Here is a 16,712-nt window from a genome sequence, read left to right as displayed (position 1 = left end):
CTCATTGATCAAGTTATGAACATGAACTCGGCCACAAATACAGGTTGTACACGTGTGAGAGAAGTGTGTTTATCAGCACAGAGCTGATGTCTTTAGGTGTTCCCATGTTGCAGCATCAGAGAAGACCAGAGCAAGAAGCAAGTAATATGGGTCAGGGGAGAAGGCTCTGTGAGATTGCACCTGCACAGAGCTGACAGAAGTCCTTTGTGTGACTGGTTGTCACAACAGGCAGTGAAGTAGCAGAGAAGGAGGATTTTGAAGTGGCATACAAGAAGTATCCAGTATATTTAACACCTCTAAAAAATAAGAATTCCTTATTCCTGACAGATCTGATGAGAATCTGAAGATCTGCTATCTATAGAAGTAGATTTAGGAGTATATATGGCTTGATTGTGGGATGACTATAAACATGAAGATTTAAAATAAAATTTAGAAACAAAAGTATCTTATAGGAGTGATCCTCTTTTGTAAATTGATAATATTGGATTTCTTGTGTGGCAAATGAAGCTGATCTGTGAAACTTCATCCGATTATATTTTTACATGGCCATATTGTGATTTAAAAATCGTGAGGCAGTCAATTATGTTTGATAATAAAAGAAAGTGTAAGTGATGTTAAGCTCAAGAAGAAAACAAATTAGCACATCTGCAAGGCAATCATTCTTTTGATATATATTTACTAGCCATCTAACTTCTAGACAATATATTTTTTTAAGATTTTATTTATTTGACAGAGATCACAAGTAGGCAGAGAGGCAGGCAGAGAGAGAGAAGAGGAAGCAGGCTCCCCGCTGAGCAGAGAGCCCGAGGTGGGGCTCCATCCCAGGACCCCAAGATCATGACCTGAGACGAAGGCAGAGTCTTAACCCACTGAGCCACCCAGGTGCCCCTAGACAATATTTTTAAAGTTAGTCCTCAGTGCAATTAATTTAAACTTCTTAAGAAATATTCATTGAATGAATAGCATTATGTTTTTAGTCCTCCAGGAGCCTGTCAGGGAAAATGTTAAGGATTAAGACTGAGGAAATACACGGCCACCTGGCAGGCTCAGTCAGTAGAGCATGTGACTCTTGATCTTGGGTTATGAGTCTGAGCCCGTGCGGGTGTAGAGATTACTTAAAAATAAGGCTATTAATTAATTTTTAAAAAGATTGAGGAAATACATTTTGGACTTTATTTATTTTTCCTGTGCCATTTTGTCACTTTGGGAAATTAATTTGACTTTTGGAGGATTTAAGTTTCTCATCTTTAAGTAGAAGATTCAATCAAATGGACTGTATTATTCATTTAATTTATGTAATTCAATGAATCTTCTTGCACAGGCACTCTAACATGCCCTTCTATGCTTATTCCAACATGAAACAAATCTAACATTCTACAAGGCTTTTTCTTATATCCCATATTGCACACACTGTAGAACCATTTTTCCAAGCATAGACAACAGAATCTTTATAGGCATATAAATGCCTATGTTGATCTATACTAGCATACTCTTGTTACTAGCATACTCTTGTCTTTTCTAGCTGCCATTTTACTGCCCCCAAAATTCTATTGGAATCTGAATCATAAATGTGTTCAAAGACTTCCAGTTTTTCTTAAAAGCAAATGTAAATGACACTGACTTTCTTGAGCTTATCATTATAAATGTTGACCATATAATAATGCTTTATAGGTCTTCGTTTTATACTCAGCCAAAGGCAATTAAAACTGCTGGTTTATATCATTTATTTGAGTCAGGGAATTTTTTTATCATTTAAAAAATGTTCCATTTAACTCATGAAAGTAAAACATTATGCAGCTCCTTATTGCTTGCTGTCATTTTGAGAGACATAGTTTTATAAAATATTGAATTAAGTTCAGAAATAGCATTAGCAATGCAGCTTTTCTGTGCCTGGATGACAGCTAGTAGTGAATTTACTTGTACTTAAAGATCGCTCTATGTGCTGTCAGGTTTATTGGTTAATTTTAACTGTTAGTATTGCTTGAAACTGAACTATTATAATGTCATTCCATTAGAAATTCAGTCCTTGCAAAATTGCAGGCTTTTACATTTTTTTTCTTTTTGTTTCTTACTTAAAGCTGAAATCTTTAAAAGACTAGGCAAGTATGACACTGACAGAAAAGAAACAAGCTAGAGTATGCCAGAGGGATGATTAAACACACCATAGTTTCCCAGTGCTACAACACTGTGATCACACAGAATTCTATGCATAACTTCCAAGACTCAACAAAACTATTGAGTGCTTTGGCACCTATATCATCACTGTTGTCTTTCCTTTTGGCAGCTGTTATCATTATTAGCCTTGTTGTGATGACAATGATTCTCTGGATGTTCCTTTTGGCTCAGCTGTTCCTGGCTTCTCCTTCCTCAAGACCAGTGAGAGCCAAGCCAGAGTAGTGACCTGGGAGCAAGCCAGGGTAGAATTTTTGTCTGCTTCTTTTATAGAATAAATATTTAATAAAGACTATATTTTAAAGTCATAGAAATTAAAACAATTTAAAATTTTTTTTCAGATTTTTGCTATTCGTTCCCCTTGCTATTGCTTAATATTACAAATGAAAATACATTGGTACTTAACATAAAAAATAAGCCAAATAACCTAGGTCAAATCCCAATTTTCCAGTTGATTTTTGATTCTTACTCTCATACTCCATTTTCTAAAAGTGGGAGTAGACATACTTCATTTTTTGAGATCACTGAACTCAATGATATCAAACTCAATGAGGTATTATAATGTGAACATATGTGTAAAGCACACACTTACATAAATGTCTAAGACTCTTTTTCAAACTGACCAGGTCTTAGCCTTATATATATGAAATAAATTGTTTATAGAAGACAGTAGTTTTTTCAAGTCATAGACTGATTGTTTACATATAGTCTACTCAAACTCAAAGACAGTGAGTTAAGAAAGTTTCTGTGTCAACCTTTTGAAACTTGAATAGAAAACACACATAGACAAAATTATCTGAGACAAGAACAATGGAGTCTTCAGTGTCAACTTAGATTGTTATTATATAAATTGAATTACACCTTACATGCACGAAGTTAAGTACATGCTATTATTTTATGTAAAGTAAATAATTTTAAAGCTAAATCCATCATGTTTGTGATTCTTTTGTTCTTCCTCAATCATTTAACAGTGGGCAGTATTAAGTTTCCTTGAGAAAGCTTATTAATCAGAATCTCAATGGGGTGTTCACTTAATTTTCTTCATCTTTTATGCAAAATTTTAGAAATGTCCTATGCTTCATAAATGTTTATTGGAGGAACTGGTGAACACTGTAAGTCTATATAAATGCCACTGTGGTTCTTCATAATGGGGTTAGCATATCTCTGCTGGAGTTCAACAGCTTTTCGAGAGGAATGATGGAATACAAAACATTAACAAAATTGCTGTAATTAACTGTAAAATTTTTGTTTCATTGCTTATTTACTTGTTTTTAAAGATATACTTTCATACAAACATTTAAAACCTTGATTTATGCATTCAATTGATTTTAACACTTTTTATTCATTATCATGATAAAAGATTGAGCTTATAAATTTAATGAACTTAGACTTTTTCTTGGGATTATCAGCCTAATTATAAAATACTATCTTATAAAATATATAAATGTGTGTGTGCATGTGTGTGTATATGCATAGGTTTTGTGCATATGATTCATCCTGTCACACTTAAAATATACAATATTATGGATGGTATGCCTATTATTCATGTATGTGAATATATATTTTCTCTTTCTCTCTGTATGTGTAAACTGGACAGTTGGGCAGATTATAGGTTAAGAAGGGGGTTTCAGAAAATATGGGGGATAACAGCTCTTTGTCAAAACTTTAAAATAAGGAAAATAACTATCATAAGCTTGTAGGTTCTTTAGAATGTAGATACTTAGCACGTCAGGATCCAGAAATAGAAGTCAATGGACAATAGCCAAAGAAATATCCTAACAACCTAGGTTCCTAGGTGTGGTAAAATTGGATTCTCTTAACATATTCCTAAGAGAAGTGGTTACTATTAGGTGAAATCTCCAAGTTCTACTCTGCTTGCCAATAGACGAATATTGTACAGTTCTGTCTAAAATTACTTGTGTGGGGCACCTGGGTGGCTCAGTCAGTTAAGCATCTGCCTTTGGCCCAGGTTATGATTCCAGAGTCCTGGGATTGAGCCCCATGTCTTTGGCCCCTGCTCAGCGGGGCATCTGTTTCTCCCTCTGTACCTCCCCCTGCTCCTCCCTTTCTCTCTCACTCAAATAAGTAAATACATGATATCCTTAAAAAAATTACTAGTGTGTTGTGATTTTGGAGTGTATCCCCCTCTTTTTTTTTTTTTTAATCTCTTGGCTGTCCTACACCTCTCATCTATGATATTCTTTTTATTTATTTATTTATTTTTTATAAACATGTATTTTTATCCCCAGGGGTACAGGTCTGTGAATCACCAGGTTTACACACTTCACAGCACTCACCAAAGCACATACCCTCCCCAATGTCCACAACCCCACCCCCCCTTCTCCAAACTCCCCTCCCCCCAGCAACCCTCAGTTTGTTTTGTAAGATTAAGAGTCACTTATGGTTTGTCTCCCTCCCAATCCCATCTTGTTTCATTGATTCTTCTCCTACCCACTTAAGCCCCCATGTTGCATCGCCACTTCCTCAAATCAGGGAGATCATATGATAGTTGTCTTTCTCTGCTTGACTTATTTCACTAAGCATGATACGCTCTAGTTCCATCCATGTTGTCGCAAATGGCAAGATTTCATTTCTTTTGATGGCTGCATAGTATTCCATTGTGTACATATACTACATCTTCTTGATCCATTCATCTGTTGATGGACATCTAGGTTCTTTCCATAGTTTGGCTATTGTGGACATTGCTGCTATAAACATTCGGGTGCACGTGCCCCTTTGGACCACTACGTTTGTATCTTTAGGGTAAATACCCAATAGTGCAATTGCTGGGTCATAGGGCAGTTCTATTTTCAACATTTTGAGGAACCTCCATGCTGTTTTCCAGAGTGGCTGCACCAGCTTGCATTCCCACCAACAGCGTAGGAGAGTTCCCCTTTCTCCGCATCCTCGCCAGCATCTGTCATTTCCTGACTTGTTGATTTTAGCCATTCTGACTGGTGTGAGGTAGTATCTCATTGTGGTTTTGATCTGTATTTCCCTGATGCCGAGTGATATGGAGCACTTTTTCATGTGTCTGTTGGCCATCTGGATGTCTTCTTTGCAGAAATGTCTGTTCATGTCCTCTGCCCATTTCTTGATTGGATTATTTTTTCTTTGGGTGTTGAATTTGCTAAGTTCTTTATAGATTTTGGACACTAGTCTTTTATCTGATATGTCGTTTGCAAATATCTTCTCCCATTCTGTCAGTTGTCTTTTGATTTTGTTAACTGTTTCCTTTGCTGTGCAAAAGCTTTTGATCTTGATGAAATCCCAATAGTTCATTTTTGCCCTTGCTTCCCTTGCCTTTGGCGATGTTCCTAGGAAGATGTTGCTGCGGCTGAGGTCGAAGAGGTTGCTGCCTGTGTTCTCCTCAAGGATTTTGATGGATTCCTTTCGCACATTGAGGTCCTTCATCCATTTTGAGTCTATTTTCGTGTGTGGTGTAAGGAAATGGTCCAATTTCATTTTTCTGCATGTGGCTGTCCTCATCCATGATATTCTTGTCTGACTTATAACCTTGAGGAAATTGTACCCCGGATAGAGATTAAGCTTTGCAGGCCAAGAAAAGATTCTTAGATATATAGTAATTACGACTTTTGGCTCATATTCTTTCAACATAAGTGTTAAGATTTTATAGCTGGAATACTAATATAGATATTTTATTTGCTAGGAAGGAATTGATAGCCATTTTAAGATAATATTTATCAAATTTTGTTCTGTTCAATTCAACACAGCTGTGCCAAACTTTCATTCAGTTAATGCAGAGAGAGTTAAAGAAAATAAAAAAAGACATAATTCTGAGTCAAAATACAGTCAGAGAGATAATATGCATGGGTAAGCTAGCCTCATGCAGATGTTAAGTGCTAAAATAGATATTTGAAATGTGTTATTGGGGGTCAAGAACATATCTATTATTATAGTCCCTTAATAGCCTCTTAAAATTTTACAATAGTAAGAGAATTTCAAAATTTTCCCTAGAGTATCCCCAGGATCATTAGAGATTAAAGTCTTAATTATGCTTGGGTTGGAGGCAGGGACAAATGAAAGGGCCTCCAGCCCTTGATATATAGATAGATGAGAGGTGATGGATGATAGACAGATGATAGGTAGAGATATCTATATCTAGATAAATTAGATAAATATATCTAGATAGATTAGATCGACAGATGATAGATAAACAACTCTATTTTCAGTCTTTGCTTAATGAAAGTGCTCCTCAGCTAAACATGCTTGAAAACACCTGGTTGAGTTTTAAGCCTCAAGGATATGTAGAGGTCAAGCAATGCATCTTTCTGAGACCTCCCTCTCCATTGTTCAGACCACTTTACTTTCTGATTGATGTATTTGCATGCATTAAGTTCACTGCAGTGAACAAAACTGCCTACTGTGTAGTCAGACATGATCATGATGTGTTAAAAATTATAGCTTTTTACACACTTTCTTCAAGAAAAGTGAGCATTAGAGTGTTAGAGTCTGAATGTTTCTCTTTAATGCACGATGACCTTGTCAAGATGGTGACAAAAAGGTGTCAAGTAAGTATATTGTGCATGGGTCACAGAGCTTCGGGCTGTCAAACCCATGATCCACTACTGTGCCTACCTTCATTTCTCAGCAGGAGACTATCTGAAGTTTTAGTACAAGAAAATATACAAAAACGTGGGCAAAATAAAGGTAATTGACAAAGAAGAATCTCTATGAGTCATCTTACTGCCGAGTTACCTCATACCAAGTGGCATTATAACCATCTAAATGCAGATATTAGCTACAGCCAATGCTAAATCACAGCAAGAGATTTGAGCTTCCTTGTCAATCATCAGATATACATCAGGTTTTTTTCTGTTTTTGTTTTCTATGAGGCTTTTTTCTTAGCATCAAACTACTCAGAATCATTCCTCCATGTATTACAAGTTGAAGAGTCATAAGCACATGCTTTTGAATTACCAGTTTTTGCTAGTGTTACTTAACTAATTGTATATTTAATATTTAATAAAATAAATGAGCTCCTTGTGTAGTGTAAACGTTAAATTCCCTTATTAACTGGCATCATGGTTAATAATACTCACCCTAGTTATCTTGCACTGTTACCAGAACACATGAGAATTGTGTGTGGGGAAGCACTGAGGTTGTGGCTGTCACATTCTCCCCAGATGCCTCTTCGTTCCTAAACACTTTCTCTGCTGCTGGGATGGTTGCCACTAGACAGCCTCAGCTGTCAGCTCTGGAATTGATTTGGCTGCAGAGCTTCCTCGGGATCATGGTCCCATCCCATTTTTGGGGTGGTATGCATCCAATTACGGGTAGTTACAGGTATATAGAAGCCTGGCCTTTCTACCTGCTCAAGACAGCAATGGAGGGCTCTATAGAGCTGGCTTAGGCTTTTGCTGAGATTGAATTACAGTCCAGATTCTCAGGGCCCAATCTTGCCTCCTTCCTTTGCATTCACGAGTGCATTCGCTATATGTTTAAGATAATGAAAATCACAAGTTTTATGCTCTCTATCTTTTACCCCAGTTGAAAGAAAACAAACTACTGATCAATGAATGATAATGTGTTTTAATCTCAAATGTGTGTGAGATACATAGGTTCCACCTTATAAAAGAGTAAAGAAGCTTAGCAAATACAAGTTTTGTTACAGTGGATACTTTAAAGTGACACATTAAAAACCTTCCAAAACAAAATTATTAACCGATTTGGATTTGTGGATTTGTGCAATTCTTCCTCTTGCTCACAACAACCTCTAACGCTTTCTTTGACTTGGCTATCCATTCATATATATGTAGATTGTACTGATACTCAATTTTCTATATGTAAAGTAAAGGAATACCAGGACAACTAGGGGTAAAAAAAAAAAAAAAAAAAAAAGCAAACCCCAGAATACTGAAACAACATAAATTAGAAAAAACAGATATTTTCTTCTACATTGCCTTCTGTCTTTCCAAAGTACCCTCCAGCAAAGCCTCTTCTGAGTCTTTAAAGCTCCCTTTCATTCTCCACTTCTCTCTACCCTACTAATTTATTAAGAAAGCCATTTTATCTAGATGTAGAGTGGAAATAGCTGACAAAATGTTAAAATGTAAGTATACACACATACACACACATAGTTAACTTTCTATGTTTATAATTCCAATTTGAATTTGAAACCTTAAACAAGAATTGACTACTAAAAGTAATGATTACGGAATGCTGCCATTTGGAAGGTCAACCAAATAAGTATAAAATCTCAGAACTCTAAGAAAAATATCTCATTAAACCTCATCAGCAAATATTATTTCATTCATGTCCTAATGTCATTCTTACACATTTCCTAATAGTCTGCCAGGTTTGGACTAGATATGCTCTCATTAACAACACTGGTACTTATTCCAATGAACTGTCAGACATGGTTTCCCTATCTTTGAAATATCTTCATGGTTATGAACCCAGAGGATGGTTTTAACTTGTGGGAGGAAGTATTTGGAATAATTAATGAAAGATAGATAATGATATTTTATAGTATACAATTACCAAAAGAAAATTGTCATGCACTGGAATTTCAGTATGAAATCATCAAAATTAATTAAGTTAGATCTATCACACAATGTAACTAATTACGGTAATGTAGCTAATCAAGAATTGATTACCTTTAGGGAATATTGAAAAAAAAAAGACTTTAAATTCAGTCCTTACAAAGATATCTTTGTATTTGAATTTGCATGTATTGTGTTGAAATTTGTATTGTGTTGAAAATATATTGTGTTTAAAATTATATCCAAGATTGTGAAATTAAACAAATCATCATTTTTAAGGGAAACTGGATTAACTCAAACCATACAGAATACTAGTAAGCAGGTATCCTAATGTCCCATGTCATTGTTCAAGCTTCCTCTGCATTCTACCAATTTTCAAAACTGGAATTACTTCATAATCCAAGAGGAAGGGGAAAAGCTATTGAAATGGCTGCCTTTTTCTATAATTCCCATGTTTTTCCCCCAATAGATAATTAGGCAGTTTTGACAAATTAATCTAAACTATCTGGAAACAGTTACACCATATTTAAGGATGACCAGGAAGTGGGTGCCCGGGTGGCTCAGCCCAAGACCAATGTGGGGGGGAGTCCCTACTCAGTCGGGAGCCTGCTTCTCCCTTCCCCCCACAACTCAAGTTGTCTCTTGCTCACTCTGCTCTCTCTCTCAAAAAAAAAAAAAAATCAGGAAGGTTAGTTGATTGGGCAAGAGAGTGAGATAGGAAGGTGGAGACAGAAATATTAAAGTACAGTAAGTGAGAGCTCAAGATCCTGGCCCATCTGGACACCAGTCAGCTCCAGCAGCTCCAAGTAGCTCAGTGGTTTCCTCTGCATCTTGGTTCTTAGAAGGTCTCTGGAAAACTAGAGAGATTCAATCCACTTTGGCAAATGTGTATCCACAGCCCGAGGTGGCTGTTGTGGCCTCAGGTTCCTAATGAACACCACAAACCTAGTCTCCCAACAGGCTCCCATGAACTCAAGCTTTTGGCTCACCTCAGCACCAGCTGCTCACATGGCACTGGGTAGTTTCTATGGCACTGGATTTCATCAGGTTTCTACAAACTCAACCTCCCAGCACATCCCAACACCTTTTAGCTCCTGCAGTGCTGGGTAGGCTCTGGGACTTTAGGTATTCAGTCAGTGCCTGGAAAGCTAGGTTACACGGGCCATCTGTGAACCCAGGATCACAGCTGGACCTAGTGCCAGGCTAACTACCGTGGAAACATATTTTTGACCACCTCAGCACCAGGTTACCCAAGGACTCACACAGCCAGCCCACTCCCAGATACAATTCGATGACCCATTACAATATCTGGGCAAGCTGAATGGGGAAGTGTTTCAACTACTGAAGCCAAGCTATGAAAACTAGAAAGGGTGCCTTGTTGTCAAGTGTGCAAATTTCAACACAAGGTCACAAGCATAATGAATAATCAAGGAAACATGACTCCACCAAAAGAAACTAATAAAATGTCAGTGACCAATCATAAAGAAATGAAGACCTATAAGGTACAAAGAATTAAGAATAATCCCTTAATGAAATTTAATGAACCACAAGCAGACACAGATATGCAACTAAATAAAATTAGGAAATCAATAAATGAACAAAATGAGAAGTTAACAAAGACAGGGAAACCATAAAAAATAAAATAAAAAAAAAACCACACAGAAATCCTAAAGTTGAGGAATACAGTGAATGAATTGAAGAATTCAATAGAAAAATCCAACAGCAAATTCAGCTAAGCAGATGAAAGAATTAGTGAATAGAAAGACAGGTTATTTGAAATCATGCAGTCAGAGAACGAAAAAGAAAAAGAGTACAAAAGAGTGAAGGATCCTACATGAATTATAGGATACAATTAAAAGGAACAATTTATACATTCTTGGAATCCTAGAGAAGAAGAGAGGAAGAAAAGGGGTAGAAAGATTATTTAAAGAAATAATGGATGACCTACTGAGCTGTCCAGATGCCCTAGTTCAACAGGTTATGCATCAGCCTTTGATTCCCCGGGTCCTGGGATCACCCTGAGTTGGGCTCCCTGCTAAGAATCTCTCTCTCCCTCTGCCTTTTCTCCCTCCCCCAGCTCATGTACTCTCTCTCTCTCTCTCTCAAATAAATAAATGGGGTCCCTGTGTGGCTGTGTGCCTATGTGCCTGTGTGGCTCAATCAGTTAAGCATCTGCCTTTGGCTCAGCTTCCTGAGATCTAGCCCTGCATTGGGCTCTCCTCTCAGTGGGAAGCCTGCTTCCTCCTCTGCCCCTCCTGCAGCTTAGGCTCTCTCTCCCTCACTCTCTGTCTCTCAAATAAGTAAAATATTTTTTAAAATTAATTAATTAATCAAATATTAAGGGGAAAAAAGGGGCAACAGAGCCTAGTAAAGGCATTAGTCATTGTGAGGCTTAGAACTATGAGGACAAATAAGATATCAAATAACCTGCTCTCAATAAAGGTTTTACTTAAAGTGTTAAAAAAAGAAAAAGAAAAAGAAAAAGAAAAATGTCTGAGAACCCCCCAAATCTGGATATATAATTTCATACAGCTAGTAAGTCACCCCAATTTCAACTCCAGATAATTTTTTCCTAGGTACATTAAAAATAAAACTGTCTAAAACCAAAGGCAGAGAGAATAGTAAAAGTAGAAACAGAAGAAAATAAAATCTGTCATGTGTAAGAAAACCTCCATAAGGCTATCAGCAGAGTTTCAGGAAAAAACCTTGCAGACCAAGGAAAAAAAAGATCTTTACACTGAAAATTGTAAGATATTGATGAAAGAAATTGAGAAAGACACGCACCAAAATAGAAAGATAGCCCGTGTTCTTGGTTCAGAAGAACTAACATTAAAATGTTCATACTACCCAAAGCTCATCTCTGGATTCAATACAATTACTATCAAAATTCTAATGGCATTTTTAAAATAGAAATGAAGAATATAATCTTATAATTTACATAGAACCACAAAAGACTTTGAGAAACCAAAGCAATTCTGAGAAAGAAAGATGAAGCTTGAGGTATCAAAATTTCTGACTTCTAACTTTATTACAAAGTATAGTAATTACAGCAGTATGGTACTGGCATAAATATAGACACATGCACCAAAGGAAGAGAATAAAGAGCTCAGAAATAATCCCCAAATATAATTTCAGCCAAAAATATTCAATAGGGAAAGGATAATTTCTTCAGATGATGTTGGGGAAAGTGGTTAACCAAACACAGAAGAATGAAGTTGGACTCTTAAACCATTCACAAAATTGAAAACTTGAAAATAGTTTAGAGACTTAAATATAACACCTCAAACTCTAAAAGTACCAGGAGAAAACAAGGGGAAAAATTCCTTGACCTTTTGGTCCTGGCAATAAATTTTTGGAGAAAAAAATCTTATTAAGAAATGGGCAAAGGCATTTGCCTCTTCCAAAGAAGTCGTGCAAATGGCTAACAGACACATCATTAGTCATCAGGGAGATTCCAATCAAAACCACATTGAGATACCACATTACACCAGTTAAAATGACCAAAATCAACAAGACAGTAAACAGAAAATATTGGAGAGTATGTGGAGAAAGGGGAACCCTCTTACACTGTTGATGGGAGTGCAAGTTTGTTCAGCCACTTTGGAAAACAGTGTGGAGATTCCTTAAGAAATTAAAAATAGAGATACCCTGTGACCCTGCAATTGCACTACTGGGTATTTTCCCCAAAGACACAGATGTAGTGAAAAGAAGGGCCATCTGCACTCTAATGTTCATAGCAGCAACGGCCACAGTCACCAAAATGTGGAAAGGGCCAAGATGCCCTTCAACAGATGAATGGGTAAAGAAGATATGGTCCATATATACAAAGAAGTATTATGCCTCCATCAGAAAGGATGAATACCCAACTTTTGAATCAGCATGGACAGAAATGAAGGAGATTATGCTGAGTGAACTCTGTCAAGTAGAGAGAGTGAGTTATCATATAGTTTCATTTACTTGTGGAGCATAAGGAATAACACAGAGGACATGGGAGATGGAGAGGAGAAGTGAGTTAGGGGAATTCAGAGGGGAAGACAAACCATGAGAGACTGCAGACTCTGAGAAGCAAACTAAGGGTTTTGGAGGAGAAGGGGGTGGGGGCATGCATAAGCCTGGTGGTGGGTATTATGGAGGGCATGCATTGCATGGAGTACTGGGTGTGGTGCATAAACAATGAATCTTGGAACACTGAAAAAAAAAAAAGAAAGAAAGAAGGAAATGGACAAAGGAATTGAACAGACTTTTCCCAAAGACATAGTGTCACCAGCAAGTACATTAAAAAATGCTCGATATCATTAATCACCCGGAAAATACAAGTCAAATCCACAGAGATATCACCTCACTATCTAATAGAATGGCTATTACTAAAAAAAAAAAAAAAAAAAAAAAAATAGAAGAGACAATAATTTTGCAAAGCTATGGAGAAAAGAGAACCCTTGTATACTGTTGCTGGGAATGCAAATTGGAGTGCCCAGTATAGAAAACAGTATGGAGGCTCCTGAAAAAACTAAAATATAACTACTGTATGATCCAGCAATGGATATATGTTGAAGGGAATGAAATCACTATATACAAAAATATATGTGTCCCCATGTTCACTGCAACATTATTTATAAAAGCCAAGCCATATTTGCCTATCAATAGATCAGTGGATAAAGAAAATGTGATGTATATTTATACATATATTTATGTAAATGGCAGGATTTCCTTCTTTACTACATGTAATATTATTCAGCCATAAAAAAGAAATTCCTATCTATGTATATTTATACATTTATATATGTGTATTTATATGCATAACATTTTCTTTATTATAGTCTTTTTTGTTATTCCATCAGAATTGCCTAGCTTGGGGTGCCTGGGTGGCTCAGTTGGTTAAGATCTGACTTCAGCTCATGTCATGATCTCAGGGTCCTGAGATCGAGTCCCCTGCTAGGCTCTGCACTCAACTAGGAATTTGCTTCTCCCTCTCTCTCTCTGCTCTTCCCTCTGCCCCCACTCTTTCTCTCTCAAGTAAATAAAAATCTTAAAAATATATATATATATAATTGCCTAGCTAACCAGATGTATAAGGGTTCTCTGTGGACCACAGCTTCTAGAGCCTTTCTGCTGGCTGAGATGATCGTGAAGTTTCTAGAAATCCTGATCAAGTTAGTGATATTTGACTTCCTGTGATAAGTCTCCAGTCTGGTGGGTGAATCATGAATTTCTTGTAGTACATATACTAAGGAATGTTAGATTGGTTTTCCTCGTTCTTGCATTCACAAACCTAAAATGGCAGAGTATTTTAACCTCTCTACACCATTATTTAAAGAAGAAGCAAATCATGTTGTAAAAGAAATAGACTAATCTTTAAAAGTAGTGTCCTCACCCTTGAATGAGTGACTTTTCTATACAAGAGGGTACCATTTAGTTTTCTGGAAGCAGTCATTTATCAAATGGCACCCTCGGCATACTAATTTACATTTAATTAATAAGCACTTTACCCTCTGAAAAACTTAGTTGCCTTATTCAGCATTTGCCAGAGTGACATTTCTTTTTGACAATGAAATCTTACTCATATAATAAAATGTCCTCTTCAGGGTCATGCTACACAGATCAGCATGGCATGTCCCTTCCAAGGTTTTTGAATTAATTTCTATTAATTTGGCTCATGACAGATACCCACTACTTAGTCTTAATTACAGAGAATGGATCATCTAATTCAAATGGACAGGTTTCAATGATAGCTTTAATTTTTTTTTCTTTTTATCATATCCAGATGCCCAACCGTCACAGAGTTTTCCAAATAAACCCTAGAACAAGTGTTTGTTCTTCTGCATTCAGAGTTTGAACACTGTCCATTGCTTTCTGGCTGCTTTTAAATGAGGCTTTGCTCTGAGCTGCAAAATCTCAGACAAGCCATCTGCTCCTTTTGGAGGGCTCAACTGCTCAAGCTCACATCATTGCTACTTGGATGCAACCACAGTTAAAAATCTCCCTACACAGCTAATATATAGAAAGTCATAATTTTGATGTTTTCAAATGTTGATTGCAATTAAAAGGCAAAATGAAACATTTAAAGATATTTTAAAAGTATTGTTGTCTAGAATTATAGAACTGAAGACAGTTGAAGACTATTTTTACTTTCCCATTAATTTTCCGCTAAAATGAATGTCTTCAGATAGTGTTTCTAAGTCATGATTATGGTATATCCGCTATGAGATAAATTGGTCAACTACATGATATATCTGGTCAAAAACCATATATATTCTTTTTTTTTCAATATGAGTAATTTAATGACATAAAAAGTAGAAAATGGGGAACCTTTGGTGATTAATAAAACTTTCATGATGTAACAACCCCAAACCCCTACTTTGAGATGTTCTATGACACTATTTACCATATTAACAATTATAACATTTCCCAATCAAGTATTTTGTCAGCAACATAACAACAATAACAAAACTGTTGCAAAAGAAGAAGTTTTATTACAAAGTCAATTCCTTAAATGCTTCTTCGTTAGATCTAGGGAGGAAAACATTTATTTTGTTTCATTGAATAGATAAACTTGAATCTTAGCTTGATTTGTTACCCCTTCTGTGAACTGTGGGTAATTATTTTGCCCTTTTGTTCTTAATTACCCTGTGTATAAAATGTAAATGTAAACCTAAAATGTGTTCATGAAATATACAAAATGCATGTATTAGATTATTTATATTTTAGTTATATGTAAATGAAGCTACATGTAGATACAAATGTATGTATAAGTCAGGTTGATAGCACAATTTGCTAAGCATATAGTCTTTGGCAAATATCTAGGATGACTTGTTTATATAGTTTTAAGAGGCAATTTATAAATAGGCCTGTCTATCAAATTACAGCTACCTCTTTTCAGATTAGTTTTGCCTTACGGAGGTGAATTTAACTCCAGTTAGAGGAAGCACTTGTTACACTGAACCACAAGTAGTTTTCTATCTGTCCTTACCCTTGACATGGAACCCCCACAGTGCATGAGCAGTCTTTTGGGGTTTTTTTGTTGTTGTTGTTGCTGTTGTTGTTGTTGTTTGTTTTTGCCACCTTTGTAAAGTCAATGCCTAGAACAAAGCCTGGCACATACTAGGTATTTAATACATGTTTACTGGACACATGTTAAAACAAAAACAAAAACAAAATAACGCTGATATCATCCTCTCTCCAACTGTACACAGGCACAATTGAATGGGGGGAAATGGGGGGAATAAAACGATTTTAGGTTCGAACTCTAAATACATGAAGAATCAAACAGAGCGGGACTTCTCAAACCTTAACATGCATCAGAATCAGCTGGGGGATCCTTTGAAAATGCCCACTCTGATTCAGGAGGTCTAGAAATCTCTAGCCTGAGATTCCCCAGTTCCAAAAGTTTAAGCAGTTACTGCACAGAGCCATACTTTGTATAGTAAATGAGACCAAACACATGTGTAAGTAATATTTAATTAGCTGAACCAGTCAGAGCACCTAAAAACAATCCAAACCATTGCATACTTTGCAGAATATTTAAAGTTTGTCTCAGATTTTTAAGTGCCAAGTTATTTCATTAACAAAACTTTACTGCATAACCAAGCACCACATAGAGATGGATGAAGGAAGTTACAACTAGATTTGAAGTTTATAGCAAGCTCCAAAAGGCTGTATTTTGAACTGATTTTATGTCTGCTGTATTCATGCTGTTACAGGATACAGCTGCCCATTTCCTAAGATGAAATTGTCAGAAAATGAGCCAGCTTTTTAATAGTCAAAAATGATACATCAGGTCATGATCTGGGTGAGTTTATGAATCCCAAAGAAGAGTTCAGTGCAGGTTAGGATGATTGCTTGCATGTTTATTCCAAACAAAGTAATAGCATAGAATATGTAAATGGGTTTGTTTTGTTGAAATTATATTCTAGCCTAAGCAATCCCCCTTTCGAAATGTGCATAGCTATTTAGAGCATAATCTATTTGCTTTAGAGACATCTATTCATCTTAATCACCATAAACCCCACGTTTGAGTCAATACTCCATTTAATAATG

This window comes from Mustela putorius, unplaced genomic scaffold (genome assembly GCF_011764305.1).
Source record: "Mustela putorius furo isolate JIRA1106 unplaced genomic scaffold, ASM1176430v1.1 tig00003846_pilon_pilon_pilon, whole genome shotgun sequence".
Taxonomy (NCBI): domain Eukaryota; kingdom Metazoa; phylum Chordata; class Mammalia; order Carnivora; family Mustelidae; genus Mustela; species Mustela putorius.
This window is presented reverse-complemented; position numbering follows the sequence as displayed.